The sequence below is a fragment of the Protopterus annectens genome, chromosome 6.part0 (assembly GCF_019279795.1).
Source record: "Protopterus annectens isolate FY-2018-M chromosome 6.part0, PAN1.0, whole genome shotgun sequence".
Lineage (NCBI taxonomy): Eukaryota > Metazoa > Chordata > Ceratodontiformes > Protopteridae > Protopterus > Protopterus annectens.
The window spans coordinates 1,035,543,608-1,035,562,449 of record NC_056737.1 but is presented as its reverse complement, the minus strand read 5'-3'; the positions used below and the strand labels follow the sequence as shown (position 1 = coordinate 1,035,562,449).

Sequence of the window (18,842 nt, the reverse complement as noted above, 5' to 3'; positions counted from 1 at the left end):
AGTACTTTGTATGCCGCCCCGCATTGGTGGTGTAGATGACAGCTTCCCACACAAGCTGTCACCCTGGCAGATCTGTAGAATGATCCCACACTGCCAGGGAATGAATGGGCTCTTATATAACTGGGGAGGCTTGATGGCCAGCAAACAGTGGGGAGAAAAAGATACAGAAAAAAAAAACTTTTGTTATTGATTGCCTTGTGGATCTCCAAGAATTACCTTAGAATATTCTGGAGTGTCTGCTTAAATTCATTCAGACAGCTTTGCACATTCCCAGAATGTTTGATCCCAACTTCCCCTTTCCCCTGCCTTCACATCTCAAACAGCAATCTCCCGCTTGTGAAAATATCTTTTGTAGTCCACCTGAGGTGCAAGCATATCTTTACAGATACTTCAACATAGTAACCTAAATTTTCTTGCTTTCATTGCATCTCTTTGTGCTTGACATATGTTTTTCCTGTTTTCTCATGTTATTTGTATCCAAAGTGTCCAGTTCTGTTCCCGTCTCATCAAGCTGCCTGTTGTTATCGTTATGAACAGTTGCATATGTCCTACCAGTTTTTATTTTATTTTCTGTTATTGGTACATTAAAAACTGTACCAGCTCTAGCATTTTATCTGTTGTGCCTTTTCTCATTCCTTTGGTTTACTTCTGTAATAACTCCCAAGAGGGCCTTATGATCCCTAGTCTGTAGTTCAAATTTCTCTTGGGCATCACCACCCCCCCCGAATCCAGCAACCTCTCTCCCTGACGTTAATTGTTCCCAGTATCTGTATTCCTTTACTATTCTCCACCATCTTTTTTCAGTATGTGGTTGCCTTGTTTCTTTTGTTCTTAGGTCATCTAATTCTATAGGTATGATTTCCATTTTCTTGTCCCTTGATGTTTTTCTGTTCATCGTACTTGACATAATTCTGTAAATATAATGTTCTGTGCATTTGGAAATGTCTTCTGTTCCTATTGGTGCCCAAAACATCAGTCTCTCCCTTTCTTTGGAGTACCCTCAATATGAAATCAGCATGCTTTTCCATTTAACTGATTGACTTTGTGACTGTGCCAGGTATTTTAATCCCACCTGAGTGACTGCATAGTATCCTTTTAGATATGGGTAACATCCTTTGGCAAGACAGTGAGCCTGGATGAGGGGTTCATTCACAGATAGGTATGTCTTTCAATGCTGAGATCTAGAGCTTTGTACTTAGAAACCTAGAGAGGAGGCAGGTGCAAAGCATTACAGTATGAGAGGAGAAGCTAGAACCCAGGTAAGTTTTCACTGCTGAGCTGATTTGAGCATGTGGTACAAGTCCAAGAGCATGAAGAGGATGGACTTACATTGTCTACATGTATTGTTATGTAAGAAACTAACTTTTGTATATATTGTTAAGGGTTTTAACAAAAATATATAATTTCTATAAAAACGTCATTGCTCATTAAGCTATTATTTGTTGATCACTCCTTACATTTACTGTAATCTCCCAGTAAACTTCAAGTAAGCATACATAAAGGTGGCATAATGTCTCTAAGTGAAATAACCCACAACATTGGGAGTCTTGTATTTGTGTTAATCAAAACATCTTTTCTTTTCTCTCTTGTTTGTCTGTCTGTAGCAGGGTGTTTGAGAAATATTAGCAATAAAAAACAAATTAATAAATACTAGTTCATTTAGTAGTTTATTTATTTAACATTTATTAACCAGATAGATGAGCTGGCCTAAGGGCTCTTTTCAGCCATGACCCTGGCCACACAGGCAAACACAAGTATATAAAACAAATATATAGAAGAAGTAAATAGCAAACGCAGAATTTAATTCAATATGATGGGAACCCCCATACTCTAAATACATTTGATATAGTCTAAAAAATTAATTCCTCCATATCAGATGACTTCTCTGCAAAAATGATGTCTGTAGGGACTTCCAGTATGGCAGCACACAAGTAAAGGTGGAATGTGTTAGGCTCCTCAAGAGATCATGTTAATAGTCGCTAAAAAAAAAAAAAGAGTTTACCATCCTCAGCATACTGCTATAAATTTTGGCAAAGACAGAATGAGCACACTGAAAAAGGCAAAACACTCTAAGGGACTCTTGGGACAGCAAAAAAAGAAAAAATTGGTAACACAGTCAACATGCCTATGAAAAACTCCATAGTGACAGGCAGGAAGTTTCTCAGCTGTCAGACCCCTCTCCAAGATAAAGAAACATCAGTAGAAGCCAAATAAAATTAGATGCATACTAAAATCTTTAAAATGCGGAGTTCTTACAAACTATATAAATACAAAAAAAAAAAAGCTTGAGGAGACTGTATCTCTTTAGTCAGATGCACTAACAGTACTACAAGAATTAAACAAACCCGCTAAGGGAAAATGAAAAGGCTGGATTCGGTGCAAGACAAGCTGTATCAAAAGGTACTGGAGACAGAAGACATCCTCCAGACAGAATATATCCTTTACAGTGATCCCAGAGAAAGTTCAGGGCAAAGACTTTTAGATTTTAAGCAAATGTTCCTTGCTGAATGGCCAGAATTCTAGACTGCAGATCTATATATACAGCAAGCACACCAAGTTGACATACTTTGTGAAAGGGACCAGCATAAACCTCAGCTGATCCTGGTAACATTTGGCTGTTTCAGAATTAAAGAACAAGTTCTGTTGCTCCTGTAGAAGAAAGGAATAATAAATAAAGTGTGGGATTCTAGGATGTATGCAGGTAATGATTACTGTCTGTATACCAGCCGAGGAGTAACGCTTACCTGCCTGCCTTCCAAAAGATGTGCAAAGATCACAATGTGATTTAGTTGTTGTACCCATCTGTTTTTAAGGTATACTTGCCTGTGGGAGAGAAAACCAGTCAAGACCCAGAATAAAGACCAAGTTGCTACAAAGAGGAGTGGAGATACGGGGTGGTCACCATACTAGTACAATGGCAGACAGGACAGTTGAGCCATGACCAGCTAAGACATTACCATGAGGAGAGAGACTGTCTGCTAAACCTTTCCCTGTTTTCTAGTAGATGAGAAGAAAACAAGGCTAATGTGAGAGCATACTAAAAAGATTTTGCAGACCAACAGTCAGAATGAGGCTGGCATAATGAAAATATCAGATAACAAAGGAGTTACTTTTATTTACTTTGACTTAAGTTTCCAAAAGGACTGAGAATGAAAAGTCCCAACCACTGAACTTTCCTTCCCTTACCATTGTTAATACATAGTAATTATTGTGTTAGATTCACCTGTTTGGCTCCTGCTTGATTGACAAGGAAATAAGTTAAATTGAACCAAAGTGATACTATTACATTAAAAATGAAGATTGTTAATATGGATATATAATTCTTGTGATAAATGTTTATGGACTAAGCAATAAACAGTACCCAAAATCTAACATTACCTTTAGAAAAGGATGTTTCCACTTTGATGCTTAAGGTGCAGTTACAAAAAGTATAAAGTCCCATAATGAAACTGTGCAAGGTGCCAAGTCAGTAAGGCCATATGAGATGTAATTGGGAATCTCTAACTTCTGTAATTTGACTTGACCTCCAAGAATTTGAGTATTCCCATAGATGAGACACTTAAGTGTAAGATTTAGACTGGGCCCATACATGGCATGAGTCATGGGAGGTAGGTGGGACAGAATGTTCAAAAATGTTGAACTAAACTAGGTCTGTTGGGGAACCTAATGGGAGGATACAAGGCAAAATAACTCTGAGCTACAGATGCAGAGCAAGAGCTCAGTGAGCAGGCATTCAGTACCTAAGTGCTATGTTTACAGGTTTAAAGAGTTTGGGATTTTAGGGCTAACATGGGAATACAGTTTATTTGTAGTTGTGTTTAATTGTTCTGGTGGCTTACTGAACGGAGGTTTATCATACCCAATATATAGAATCCTGGCAGGAGACCTTTACTATAAGGCCCAGATTAGGAGCTGAAATAATCTAGTAAATCTGTCCATAGGCACATGCACAATAATAAGGAACCAGTTTGCCTAACCTAGTGAGGCTAGCCTCTTGGAATATAAATGGGTTAGTAAGAGAAAGAGGACACTAAAGTAGATTCATTTGACAGATTCCAAGATAGTGTTACAACAAGAAACCCATCTTTTAGAGAAAAACAAGTGAGGCCTTTTTAAAGGAAGCCAGAATGGATGGCCATTTCTCAATTTTAGACAGAAATAGAAGTGGAGGTTTGATAATGTTTAACAAATCTGCTGGTCTTAGAGCAGAAACTGAATATAGGAATCATCAAGGAGAATATTATGGAACTAGAGAGGCACATGTGACCTTGGCTGTAGTTCAACTACCACTGAGAGCCAAAAAAGAGGAAGTAAGACTTATAATGGGGCAGAATATAACAGTACACCAGGCATACGTCCAGCAATAGGTGACTGCAATGTACTAGGAAATGTCCAAGATGTATCAGCAGGACCTACAAACACATAGGTTATAGCGGAAGGGGATTTATCTTGAAAAATGTATGCGGGCTTTTTTTTGGTTGTCATCATGCTGGGGCTAGAGATTTCACATACTACTCAGGTAGATACTTCACAGTTGCCAGACTGGATAGAGGCTCCATCATTGGGAACACTATGTCTAGTGGGTGACAACTCACTCCAGAAGCGATCATGCATTTATTATAACCGAACTTCAACTAGAGGGGCAAAGAAAATGGAGGGTCATTGGGAATTCTCAATGTACTTTTTAAGAAAAGATACATTTAATGAATGGTTAGAGAGAGAACTAAATAAAGAATTAGACTGACATGGGCTAGAGAAACAAGAAATCAGTAAGAAGTAGGATATGATAAAGAGAAAAACAAGACAAAGAGTGCAAATAAAATGCATAAGATATGGAAAGGAAGCAAATGTGAATATCTGAGGGCAATGGGTGAAATCAAAATGTAAGAAAGTCATACTAGGGGACAGACATTAGATATTAAAAATAAGATTGAATAAGCTAGGAATAATAAGTTAGAATATATTGATCACCTTAATGCATTTCAAGTGAAGGCTTTAGAACAAGAATTCTACACTAACTTACCCAGACTTAGTAAATACTTAGTGCAGTGACTGAGGCAAGAAAAAGCTGAACAGATGTTAGTTGATTTAAAGGATCCTTGAACAGGTAGAAGGGAAAGAGACCCCAACAAAATTAGAGGTATAATGGCAAATTACTATAGGGAGCATTATAAACATGACAAGGCATTCAGATTAAGAATAAATGGGATGCAAAGTTATTTGGATGGGATGCAATTACAGATACCAAGGGATGAAGACTGACAGTCCGTTGTATACAAAATAACTGAACAAGAATTTAACAAAGCTTTAATGAAGTAGTAGAGAATGAAAACCCTAGGGTCAGACGACATATCAATTGAGGTATGAAGGAGAAGCAAGACTAGGATTGTAAAGATTTGTCTAGAATTATTAATATAATGGAGCGTGACTCACTTCCTGAATCATGGAAACAAGAAATAGTAGTAGCAGTGATACCAAAAGAAGAGAAGGATCTTCTAGAGCCAGGCATATATTGACCTATACCGATCTTAAATCATGATTATAAGGTGTTTACATCAATACTAACTAGGGGAGTAGCTAACATTTTACCCAGGTTTGTCCACTGGAATCATTGCGGATTTGTGGAAGGCAGACAGACATTTGACAACAATACCAGAACCCTGTTGATTCAACAGGATGTAGTTTATGATAGCTGCCGATGCTGAGAAAACATTTCATAGAGTTAGTTGGAGATTTCTGTAGGAAGTTTTAAAAAAAAGAGCATTCCCTGCCAGAATGATTGAATTGCTGGAGCCAGGTATCTACCAGGCCTCTGGGGCAAATATAAAATGCTCTGAGAGGCTCCCAGAGGCTATTGAAATAACCAGGGGCACTAGGCAGGGATGCAAGCTATGACCAGTGCTATTTGCACTATATATGGAACCGCTTGCACATAGAATTTATTCTGACAAACATAACGGGTTATAATTGGGAAACACATCATGAGTAGATAACACTGTTTACTGATGATGGTCTCCTGTATTTAGGTTCATTGGCATTTACTAGGCTAATAACCACAAGGGCCTTTTTAAGCGTAGCCATGCATCCCAAATCTCTGACAAGTTCAGGTACCCTTGATAAGTGTAAGCAGGAACTTGGGAGGTGAATCATTTGCAAGCAGGGGCCTGGGAGATGAACCATTTACAAGTTGCCTGTGGACATTTGTCAGAAGTGGAGAAAGATAATAGGGTTGCTTTTTCATGAAATTGAGATCTCTAGTAGGATATCAGAATAAAAGATAGGTGAATGAAAAACAAAGCCCATATCTATTAATTACTGCTCTACACACAGCCTGGTTCAAAATATCCTTTTTTTTCTAGGGCCATCACGGAAGCAAGTATCTGGGGATAGGCATTTGCATGAATGTTCAAAAGGCTGCTAAGGAAATGTGGAAAAACTCTAGATAAAATAATACTGCATTTAAAAAATGGAAAATGATTAATATGGATGAAGACAACAGAATGCAGGCAATGTTTCTTGTAACTTTGGTATTGTAAGTAAGTCGAGCATACAGTATTGCGCGGGAATAGAATTATGAAAAAAATTAAACCAAGCTATAAAGGACAACATCTGGGACAGTAAACCACCTAGAATGAACTGAGAGAGAGAGAGTCAAGGCATCTGTTAAGAGGGGGATGATTAGTTATGCCCGATCTTGAGGAATACTAAGAGAAACACATGTTAAAATATGAGGGAGAGGCTTCAGTAGGCAGTAAAGGATGTCATCAGAATTAGTGACAGACTCCTGGCAATTAGATTCCAACCTAATGATAGAGCAGTATTTATAATCTCAGCCTGTGCCCAATAGCAGGGCTGTGATAATGATGAAAAGAGCAGATTCATACCGCAATTGCAGGACGTACTAGCTAAAGCAAGACTGCATGAACTGGTGTTGCTAATGGGTGACCTGAATGCACATCTCAGGAAAGACAGAACATGATATGAGGACTGTGTGGGTCCACATGAGTGGGACAACAAGGATAAAGAAGGAGAGGCCATTCTAGATTTCTGTATGGCAAATGGCTGGATGGTAGTCAGCACATGGTTCAGAAAGCAAGAGAGTCGCAAGATCGTATACAAGAGTGGTCATCATGGAACTCGGGCAGACTTCCTCCTAGTAAGGAAATGGCATTGGGGTAGAATCAGCAATTGCAAAGTCATCCCCAGTGAAACAGTCAGCCAGAAGCATAAACCATTGATCAAACAAGGCTCTAAACTCAACAGAGACCAGTCTGAAGACCTGGAAGTTGACTGGAGAGAAAGTGCAACAGCTCAATGAGTTACTCAAGGCTGTAGCACCTCAAGAAAAGGAGGAAATAGGTGGAGTTGAAGAAGAATGGCAGTGTGTCAAAAACAACGTGAGTGAGGACTACAGAACAGATATGTGGCCAAGCCTGGTATGGAAGTAAGGTATTTAAGGAAAGCTGGTGGTGGAATGCAGAAGTTCAGGAAGTCATCAAAAGAAAGGAGGAGTGCAGGAAAAAGTGGGAGATAGAAAAGACTAGGAAAGAATACTGGTTGGCTAGCAAAGAGGCTAAGAAAGGAGTTACAGTAGCAAAGAACAAGGTATTAGAAGCATTCTACCTTCTTATGGAAAGTGACTCAGTAGACAGTGCAAAGAAACTATATCAGGTTGCAAACCAAAGGCAGGAAGGTAAAGAAGATAGTCAAACACCTTTCATAAGGGATGCTAGGAACAACCTGCTCACCAGTCCACAGGACATCATAGGCAGATGAAAGGAATGCCTCCAGCAATTTCTGAATGAAGAAAATCCCACAGAAGCTGTACTACCCCAAACACAGCCTATGATGAGAGAAGAGGAGGAGCCCACCATAGAAGAAGTAAGAACAGCACTAAGGAAAATGAAGTCAGGAAAGGCAGAAGGCTCAGATGAAGTCACAGCAGATATGATAAAGATATTGAGTGAAAGAGGGATGAAATGGCTCCCGAGGGTACTGATAGAAGTGTGGAGAGAGAGATGTATCTCTGTGGAGAGACCAACATATCCCAGATGATTAGAGAATAAGCATACTAGTGCCAATGTTCAGGAACAGAGGGGACATTCATAACTGGCAGTACAGAGGTATCAAACTACAGTACAGAGGTATCAAACTACTGCAACACTGCATGCAAGTCCTGGTGAGGGTGACTGATAAATGAATATGCAGAGTAGTGAATATAAGATGGGAGATGAGCAGTTCGGATTCAGATCAGGGGACAGATCTGTATGCAGATGATATGGCATTACAGGCAGACTCTGAGCAAGAACTTCAGCACTGGATAAGGGAAAGGAATGCAAAACTAAAGGCACATGGGATGAAAGTGAGTACAGATAAGATGGTTGTAACGGCAGCAAATGGGGGAAATCAGAGGAAGCTGAGTATTGAGATAGAAGGGAAAATAGTGAAACCAGGTTAACAGCTTCAAGTATCTGGGAGGGGTGGTTGAGGAGAAGGGAAGTCTGAATGAGGAGGACAAAGCTAGAAGCCGAGGGGCTGCAGCCAACTGGCACAGTATGTCAGATGTAGTATATGACAGAAGAATGCCAAAAAGAAGCTGAAAAGTAAGGTGTACAAAACAATGCTGAGACCAGTACTACTGTATGGTATAGAAACCTAAGTAGCAGGGGCGGCTAGTCCTATCAGACTGCTGGACTGCAGCCCTCCCACCTAGAAAAAAACAAAAAAAAGAAAAATTCACGAGTCCCGATCCTCTGCACATGCGCGGACAACTCAGACTGTCTTTATCAGCAGTCCGGATATGGAGAAAGAGGTACCCATTGCTGTGAGATACCAGGAATCTGTGCGGTGACGACCGCACAGAACAGAGGAGCTCCGGACTGCTTCAGCCGCAGTCAGAACCAATGAGGAGGACTGAGCTGCTCTCGTGGGACTGTCAGTGCGCGAGCTTCGTGGACAAAGGCTTCAGGTAGGTGTTTGGATTGTGGGCTTGCTGGATTTGGATTACCGGGTAGGTGTTCGTTCGGTCGCTGGCGTTTGGGCTAGTAGGTGAAGGCTTTAATACTGCAGAACAAAGTGTGTGTGTGTGTGTGTGTGTGTGTGTGTGTGTGTGTGTGTGTGTGTGTGTGTGTGTGTGTGTGTGTCTGTGTGTCTGTGTGTGTGTGTGTGTGTGTGTGTCTGTAAAATGCCCCAGTTACTATATACTGGTGGCTAGAGAGAACAAATGGTGGTGGGTAGAGATACTCAGGCTTGAACCCTGTACCTTGTATGCAGGTGTTAAGGACCTGAATTCCCTACCCACCACCATTTGTAAAAAAAATTGCAGATTTTTCCCTCATATTTGATCTGATCTGTTCCTCATAATATCTGTGGTTTCTAAATGTTGCAATGTTTGATATTTGATGGTGCAGTTGTAGCATTGTTGCCTCACAGCTATAGGTTTTCTGGTTTGATTCTTGGCTGGGGTGCCTTCTGTGTGGAGTCTGCATCTCATCCCTGTATTTGTGTGGATTTGCTCTGGTGTGTCCTGCCATTTTACAAAGACATGTGTCTGCAGTATTTCTCCATTGTTGCCTCACAGCTATAGGTTTTCTGGTTTGATTCTTGGCTGGGGTGCCTTCTGTGTGGAGTCTGCATCTCATCCCTGTATTTGTGTGGATTTGCTCTGGTGTGTCCTGCCATTTTACAAAGACATGTGTCTGCAGTATTTCTCCTTGGGCTTCTGCTGAAAATTGTTTTTGTTCCGTCAGAAGTAAAATTGACAGGCATTTGAATTTCAGACTTCATATTCTTCAGAAAATACATAGTAACACAACCTTTTATTCTAGCAATTTTCTAAGTTTATAAGATGAATATTTGAAATTTGTCCTTATTTTTGGGACTGTATTACCCCATTATTGGCTTTGTCCAGGTTTTTTGTGCTAAGGTTGACAGCTATGGCAAGAACTGAATTCACTGAATATGTTTGAGGGCTGTATTCCCTCATTACTGGGTTTGTCCAGGTGTTTTGTGCTAAGAGGTTGACAGCTATGGTGAGAACTGAATTCATTAAATGATAGCCATTTAAGTTTCAGTCTTCGTCTCTTTCACAAAGCAGCTGATTTGGCGTAGTGGAATGTTGCTTTGACTGTTTTGCACAGGGACCTTGGCAGTAAAATGTATGGTGGTAACACAGCATTTTTCTTTCACAAAGCAGGTGATTTGGCATAGTGGTATGTTGCTCTGACTGTTTTGCACAGGGACATTGGTAGTAAAATGTATGGTGGTAACACAGCATTTTTCTTTCACAAAGCAGGTGATTTGGCATAGTGGTATGTTGCTCTGTTTTGCACAGGGACATTGGTAGTAAAATGTATGGTGGTATCACAGCATTTTATTCTAGCAACTTTCCAAGATTATACAAGCAATGTTTAATGTGTCCCTGGTTTTTGGCCTTTTGACCCCCCCAATAAATTTGGCTTTTTCCAGATTTCTTGTGCTGCGAAGTTGAGATGCAGTTGAGTATTGAGTAGATTTTAGGAGCTGAGAGCTGCAGGGGAAGAGAGGTTTAGTGCTGCTTATGCTAAGTCAGCTTATATTGTTAATAGCACAACAGGTTGTGTACTTGCTTTTGATGCAGAAGGTTGTTGGTTCTACTCCCACAAGGGGTGAATGCTGCCGTACTGAAAAAGTTAAGATACTATGAGCCTGTTATCAGTTTGCCATCCATTCCCTATTGCAATATTACTAGCTTATAATTTTTAATGTAATATAAGCAATTTATTCCTCAGGGGCATCAGACACTTTATTTTTTGATGAAACCATGAAATATAAAGGTGTTTGCTAGCAGCAACCTCTTCATTAGTTACAGATTTATTTAATGTGGAATTATTTAGATGACTTTTTTACTTCTTCAGAGATTGTGCATATTTACTGATAATGGTTGACTGTAGAATTGTGCATATTTACTGATAATGGTGGACTGTAGAATTGTGCATATTTACTGATAATGGTGGACTGTAGAAGTTTGAGTAGACTTTTATGATGGAAATGTTCTGAACTGGGCAGTTTTGTCATTATGGGTGCATGCATTTTGTTTCATTGTTTACTGGAAAGATGTTCTGAATTGGGCACTTTTGTCTTTATTGGTGCATGCGTTTTGTTTCATTGTTTACTGGACAAATGTTCAAAACAATAGGAAGGTGTATCAAAGAGCACATGTATGTTTCATATGCAAGGGGCCTATGATTTGAAAACAGCCCAGAATTAATCTTTATCTACCACTAGTAAAATGTATTTTCTTTGAATGTGGGTTTCAATGCTGTTTCAATAAATGTGAGTTTCAAGGGCAGAGAAGTTTTAATGCTAAATTTGTTTAGCATATGTCTTAGTGTTTGTGCTGTAAAATGCAAAATAAAAATTTCAAATGAAGTCCAAATCATCATAGAAGTAAATCAGTATGCACATTAGTGTTTATGGTAAATGGAGTGAAATAGCCAAGTAATGGATCATTGGAATGGCTGCAGGGGAAGGCTCCATTCGACCATGATTTTGTGGGGGGGGGGGGGGACTTAGACAGCCCAACTGTCCAGATTTTCAAAGAATGACTAGATTTTTGCCTCTTATTTTTGGTTTGTTCCTCATAAAATGTGTGGTTTTCTGGCAAATCATTTAGGAATTAAGCCACTAAATAATGACACACTGAGTTTCAGACTTCATAAACTTCAGAAAAATGCATGCTAAATTAAGACCTGTTGTTCTATCAACTGTCTCAGTTGATACAAGAGCAATTTTTAGTACTGTTTATATGTTCCCCCAATATATTTGGCCTTGTCCAGATTTTTTGCATTAACAGGTTGAGAGGTACATGCAAATAAATTGTTTTATAGAATTAGGCATAGCCAAACCTCTCAACTGTCCCTGATTTTGGCTCAAAATGTTGCTCTTCCCCCTAATAATCCCTCCGCAAAATAGCAATTTTGGAAGAAAACATGGAGGGTTTACAGTTGAGAAATAACTGTAATAATCAGAGTTATGGATTACTTTTTATTTCAGAAATGCATGTAGATTCTTTTATTTTGTCAACTGCTCAAGTTAGCAGTACTAATATTAAAGTGTCCCTTCTTTGACAAGTTCCCAGCTGTATTGTGTGGCTATTTTATATTTTTACATCACATTTTTGGTCCATTTTTCATAAAATTGTGTTTATTTTGGCAAATTAGTGACAAATCATTAAAGACTGAAGTTAGAAAATAATGACAGACATTTGAGTTTCAGATTTCATACCATTCAGAAAATTCATACTAATGCAAGACCTATTCTATTATCTTTGTAAGTTTATAAGAGCACTATATTAAAAATTGTCCTTATTTTGGGGCCTTTGTCCCACTTCTTTGTATGGCTTTGTCCAGATTTCTTGCTCTGAGGTTGAGAGGTATGACAAATGTGTCAGGGCCATCACAGTCAGCCAGAGACATTTCAAATTGTGACATACTTGTTGCACCCCACTCCCCCATGTAGTGACTCTGGATGTGTCGAAGCAAGGCAAGGAGTAATTATGCAGTGTAAATGTGCAGAGTATCCCCCCATCCAAGGTAGACACAAGTACTAGAGTGGCTTTTCATTTGTCCTTGATTTTTGCAGAATGGTCTGGTTTCTGTCATATTTTTGTACTGTTGATTTATGCTTATTACTCAAAGTGCCTGTTGCTCTGTGTTTAAGTAGCAATACTTTAATGAACATCAGGTAAGCTTGGCTGAGATCGTAAGATGCAAGTAAGCTTTAATAAGCATACTGTTAAAGAATTGCCAACATTGAAAGCCTTTCTGTTGTTGCCATGTAGAGAATACTTAACTAGATAATGTATAAGCCTTGGGTATTGAAATGCATATGACAGTATTTGTAATAAAGGACAGGATTACATTATTTTAAGAAGCTCATTACACTTGGAGACTTCCAGTCATCTCTGCAGGCTTTACCCGTAAACTAAACAGAATGCCAATCGTGTGGTCCATAACCTGTACAGTAATCCTTGTAAGCAATGTATCTTGAGCTTATTTCTTGTTTGCTTTTCATTTTTTACTTTGATCATGTTTTCCCCATGAAACAAGTAGATAGTTGTCAGGCAGCAGGTCTTTTTTTGGATAAGAAACATTTTTACAGGTGGGGGCATCAGAGATTTCTACTTTCAGCATGTTACTTGGTACTTTAATAAAGTTGAATATAAATTATAATTAGAACTGCAGTGCAAGAAGTGGTTTGAGTTGAGTGCTGCTTGTTTTTCTTATACTTGATTTTGACTGGCATTCCATTAATGTATTTAAAAAGTAATTTATTTTTTCATGCCTCACAACCTTTTTGTTTCCATCTAGATATTAAGTAAGCTGTCATGCAGCCAATGCAGTGAAATATTTTTATTCTTCTACACTTCATTTTTGTCTTGATTGGACTCTCATAATGACGGTTTGGCACCCAGGGCAGTGTATTTAGTTAGTTTTTGTGGTTTTGAGCATAGCTCCTCCCCTTTCTAGTTGGCTGCACCCCTTCCCATTGACTCCACCCATTCAGCTGTCTCCTGCAGCCCCCCTTTGATTTGAAGTCACCAGCCGCCACTGCAGTGAGTAGTATAGGCAGAGCAGTTGAGGAAGCTAGAGGTGATGGAGATGAAGTGCCTGAGATGGGTGGTAAGATGTACAGTGTGGGACAAAGAAACAAGGACATAAGAGCAGAAGCCAAAGTAGCTCCAATTGCAGAAAAGGTCAAAGAGAACAGATTATGGTGGTTCAGGTACATGTGCAGAGAAGCAGATGACGGTCTAGTGAAGAGGATTTGGGACAGATAGGAAGAAGGCAAGAGAAAATGGGGGCATTCAGCAAAGAGGTAGATGGACTGTGTGAGTGAAGCTTTGCGACATTCAGGCATAAGTGTTGAAGAAGGTAGGAGAGTGGCACTGAATAGAGAAAAATGGCAAAGTTGACACTTCTGTCCGACCCAGTATAAAAAATGGGAAAAAGAGGGTTGATGATATGATGCAAGCAGAGAACAATATGGCTAAATGGATAGTAATGATACAAAAGAAGATTGGGGCAGGAGTACCCAACAGGAATCTATCTCTATGGTCCTCTTTGGAAAGGCCACCTAGAGGAGGAATAATAAGCCCGTCAATCTGCTTGGGGTTCAGTAGAACACTGAACAGGGAACACCTTAAACCTTGGAGCTATTTAATAGCCCCAGTAGGGCACAGTATCTAAAGTAAATCACAGTGGGATCCTTTACAATCATCAGCTATCTGAAGAAAAAAGGGTAAGAAGTCACGATTTTGGAAACGGCTAGAAGATGACAAAGAGATTAAATCCTGGGCACTGAGTAAGTGAGATCTGAGATTGGAGAAAAGAGATTTTCTTGATTGTATAGGGCTGATATCTGAGTTAGAGTACATCTAAGGGATAACAGGATAGTGATCTAAAACCATGAGTTGTAGAGAGATGCTAGAAATGGCATTTGGAAGTCATTGGGCCTTATAGGGGATATTTATAGGCCCTGCAAGAAGGGTTGCCTTGGTAGTAAGTTGAAACAGTTTGAAAAGTGGAGTCACAGGCTAGAAAATGAAATAAATAGGGAAGATTGGGTTAAAGTAGTTTTATCCCCAGGATACACCACTAGACCAGGAGATATGCAATTTTAATATGGAAGTGTTTGCATAGGGATATACCCCAAGCAAACTTCATAAGGTGGTCCCGCAGTCCCTAAATTAGTGCTAGAAATGTGACAAGGAGGGTAGATGGTCATGGAAACATATATTCTGATATTGTGAAAAACTAGGCAATTTAAAGGTCATCTACAGGGAGAGTTAGGCAGAATTTGAAGTGGAGATGCGATAGTAGACAAGGAAATGTTTCTTTTGCAAAAGAACAGACACAAAAACAAATACAGGGGAAGAATATTCACACTACTGATTGTTGCAAAAAGGCAATAACAAGGTTATGAAAAGATAACCTCCTACCGCCACCTTCCACTACCTTCACTCAGTTTGCCTACTCGTTCCAGAGGAATAGGAGCCAGGTATTCCTAAGAACCCTACAGCCTTTTCATTCCTGCCTGAGAATCTCTGTGAGCCCTCTATTCCCAGGCAAGAGTTTGGGGGTCTGGTTGTAGGGAGTGTTCCATCTTGATGGACCATGGGGTGGCCTAACCTCTCGCCTTGGGAGCACCTACCTCAGCAGCTCCTCCATGCCCATAGTCGCTGGCTCCACAGACCAGTTTCTGTTTAACTGCATAGTACAAGTTTACCATGGCAGCATGGGATTGGCCTGCTTGGAGCTCCACTAGGTGTCACCCATATGGTCAGCCAAATCTGCCTTACCCCAGGACAGATGAACCAGCAGCGGTTGTTCTCTCCCATCCTGCCTTGCCAGTTCCTACAAGCAACTGAGCTGCTTATTGAACTCAGGTTGCCTTTGGTGTAGTCAGGGCCTTCACCCTCAGGGCCACAGAGCAGGCTTATCTGGTCAGTTTTGACCAGAAAATCTGCCCAAGTCACTATCATATGTTTCATTTACTTATTACAATGTAATACTTCTGCTCTTTCTGGTATTAGTGTAACTGACATATTCTTCCTCTGAACCTCATCCTGTACCTTGACCAGTTTATGCCTTACCATAGCCAGTTCTTCATTAAACTCCATAACATGCTTTTGCATTACTGCACTTGTATTATACCAAAGATAGCATTTGTTCATTCACAAGCTCTCCTGATATCATAACCATCCTTGCCACAGTCTTCTCACAAGATTGGTAATTTAGCAGTAATTCTTTTCATATTCATCCTAATAAGGTACAGCGATTGTTCCTGGGATGCCCCCAACATAGGTTCATAGGTTCATACTAGGCTATCTGCCCTAGGGCATTTGTAAGCCTAGCCAGAGTGTGTTTGGCTTTCGCCACCCATTTTAAATGAGTTTTACTATGCCCATTTTCAAGGTTAGTTTAATGTGCCTCTGTCTAACAGTGACACAGAAGTGATCCCCGGGGTAAACCTACAATCTCCCATCCACTCGTCAATATTCCTCTTGAAGAGAGTCAGTGAGGGACTCTGCCTAACTTGGACTGGGATTCTATTCCAGAGTGAAGGGAGCCTCTGGGTTATGAATCTGTCCCTCCAGTATGTCCTATTTATTTCTGTGCTGAGGTTCAAGTCCCTCGAGCGTGTAGCTCGAAGGGATTTGGATTTTCTGAAGTGAAGCATGTCCATCAATTCCGGGTTGGACATGGCCTTATACGTCAGGCACATATCGCCTTTAAGTAGGCGGTATGCAACTGAGTAGAGCTGGAGTTTCTTTAACCGAGCAACATATGGCATCTGTTTGAGCCCTTTGATCCTCTTGGTGAGGTACTTTTGGGGTCTTTCTAGTTGCTGCAGGTGTCGGGTAAGGTACATCCCGAATGGGGCATTGTATTCAATTATGGGCCTGATGAGGGACGAGTAAAGAGGCACGATGACCTCCCTTGATCTAGATGTGAATCCCTTCATGATAAGGTGGGCTATATAGAAGGTTTTTCTAACCACTTTGGCCACGTGATTGTCAAATGAGAGATTGCAATCAATTTGGGTCCCCAGGTCCCTAATTACTTCTTCCATACTTAATGGGTTACCACCTATGTGGTAATTTGTGGGCACTTTGTTTTTGCCAAAGGGGATGACTATAGACTTTTTGGCGTTGAGCTTGAGGCCATGGCTGTGGCACCAGTTATCTGTCTCTACGAGACCTTTTTGGAGGATGCTTGTGTCAGCTGGATAGTCAATTATGGCGCCCAGTTTGCAGTCATCTGTGAACTTGGTCAGCCATAGTCCACCCGTGTTGGCCTGTACCTCCGAGAAATATATACCGAACAAGAGAAGTCCCAGGACTGAGCCTTGTGGGACGCTGCTTGTGACTGGTTTGGAGTCTGACATGGCTCCAGCAATTCTGACTGTGTGTGTTCTGTCCTTGTGCTAGTTTGCAACCCATCTAATGACACAGGGGTTTATATTTAAGCTGGAGAGCTTATCTATGATGCCCGAGTCACTGTTTTTGAATTATTTTGAACATTTACATCCTCTATGACTCCAGGAACCATTCACTTTTCTAAACATCTAGACATGTTTAGACTATTGAAACCCTTGTTTACTCCTCTTATCCAGCGGTGCATCTACACCAAAATAAAGCATCTTCTGCAAAACTAAATATTATACAAACTAATGCAGTGTTTAATGGAGATAACCTTTATCTTCAAGCATACTGAAACTTCCTCGAGTGTGTGTGAAATCACATTTTGAAGTGAAATTAAACTGTGATATCTCATACTTCACGGTGTATACACTGCTGCCTTCCTCCTTATGGGTCCATAGGTTCTTTCTAAGCTTACAGCTAAGGAGGCCATCAAGAAACTCAGCCAAAACACACAGTACTGCTGGGAGATAACAAAGTTCCTCCATTTAAGTTGACTTTTTCCACATATTCCCAGTGCAAATTTGTGATCATTGATTCAGTCATCCAAATGTTGCTAGGAAAGTACCCTGCGTAATGTAAATGCAACCTATTTCTGTTGATTCTGTGCTGTCTAATATGCAGTTATTGAAACCAGGCCTTGATGTTCTAAAACTAACCTTTAATGTTGATGTTGCTACACTCTCAGCACTGTATTACTTTATTGTTTAGAGAATCTGCACCTTAACACAGCTTCTGAATGATCTCACCAGATCTAGCATTCATTCTATCAACCACTCTATTCTGGACATTGTTGTTTTTAACCAGCTAAACTTAACTGTTTAGCTGATATTACACAGCATTATGAGTGACTACTCCCCTAGTTTATATGGATGGTAAGCTAATTGACCCCTACATTCCTCCTACCAGCATCTCTAGAAGCCAGCTCTCATCTAGAGGTGAATGTCTTGCTCTGTTTGGGCACAGCTGATTTATCTGGAAATTGAGTGCATTTTCTAATTTTCACAACTTAACTTTTACAACTTCTTAATAGGCATTTTTTGCTGTTAGCCTACCAAGTCTGTGAAGGTTAGCAATTATAAAATGGTTCCAAACTATAAACTGCTCCGGAATATTAAGGGACTTATTGTGCCCTATGTGGAAAACATCCAGTGAAACAGTGATATTTATGCACTTTTTCATTTAACAGTTTGCAATCTGTATAAAATTACTTTCTTTGTAAACCCACCTGTCAAAGAACTAAATCTAAAACCTCCTTTCCCATCCCAAATCCTTTTGCAGGTTAACCATTTGTTTTCCAGAGTGAAATTTTCCAGTCCATCTCATTCTCTGCTGTTCCAGGAGTCTTGAGTTGTTTTGACTTTGACCTGAATAGGGTGGAGTCAGATTTTGGGAGAGAAGGACAGTTAACATTTTACAATAATTACTTCAACATGTTCCAAAGGGTTTGTTTTCCTTTTTGAAGTTCTCTTGCCTACTTGTCTGTCAGTTATCACCCTCCCCCAACAAGCTGCCCATTTATTCGCAATCACCAAGATAAGGGTCAGTGTGCAGGGGCCATCATTTAGATAGCTATCAGGGCTGGTAATAGATTTTTTTTTGCCACTCTTTAGCCCTATCCTCCCCACATGCACACAGCAAAGTGCCAAGGAGGGGATATGCAATGGGCTGAACGTGGAGGAAGTCACCTCACTCCCTTAAGGGGAATTCCTTCTAAACAGCCCTGCCATCAGTTGTGATATGAACTTTATTTTCCTATTTTTGGCCACATCCCCTGCACGAACTTGGTGAAGTAATGAGGAGGGATGTGCACAGGACTGACTTTGGATAGTGTCCCCTCACTTCTGAAATAAGCATTCCCTCTATACAGCCCTACCCT

The 18,842-nt window shown here is 40.1% G+C and overlaps 1 protein-coding gene across 1 annotated transcript in view; it reads left to right on the top strand.

Annotated features, from left to right (window-relative positions):
- Window positions 1–18,842, top strand: part of ATG2B (autophagy related 2B) — a 1,825,281-nt gene that overhangs the window by 1,433,364 nt on the left and 373,075 nt on the right. The window lies entirely within an intron of this gene.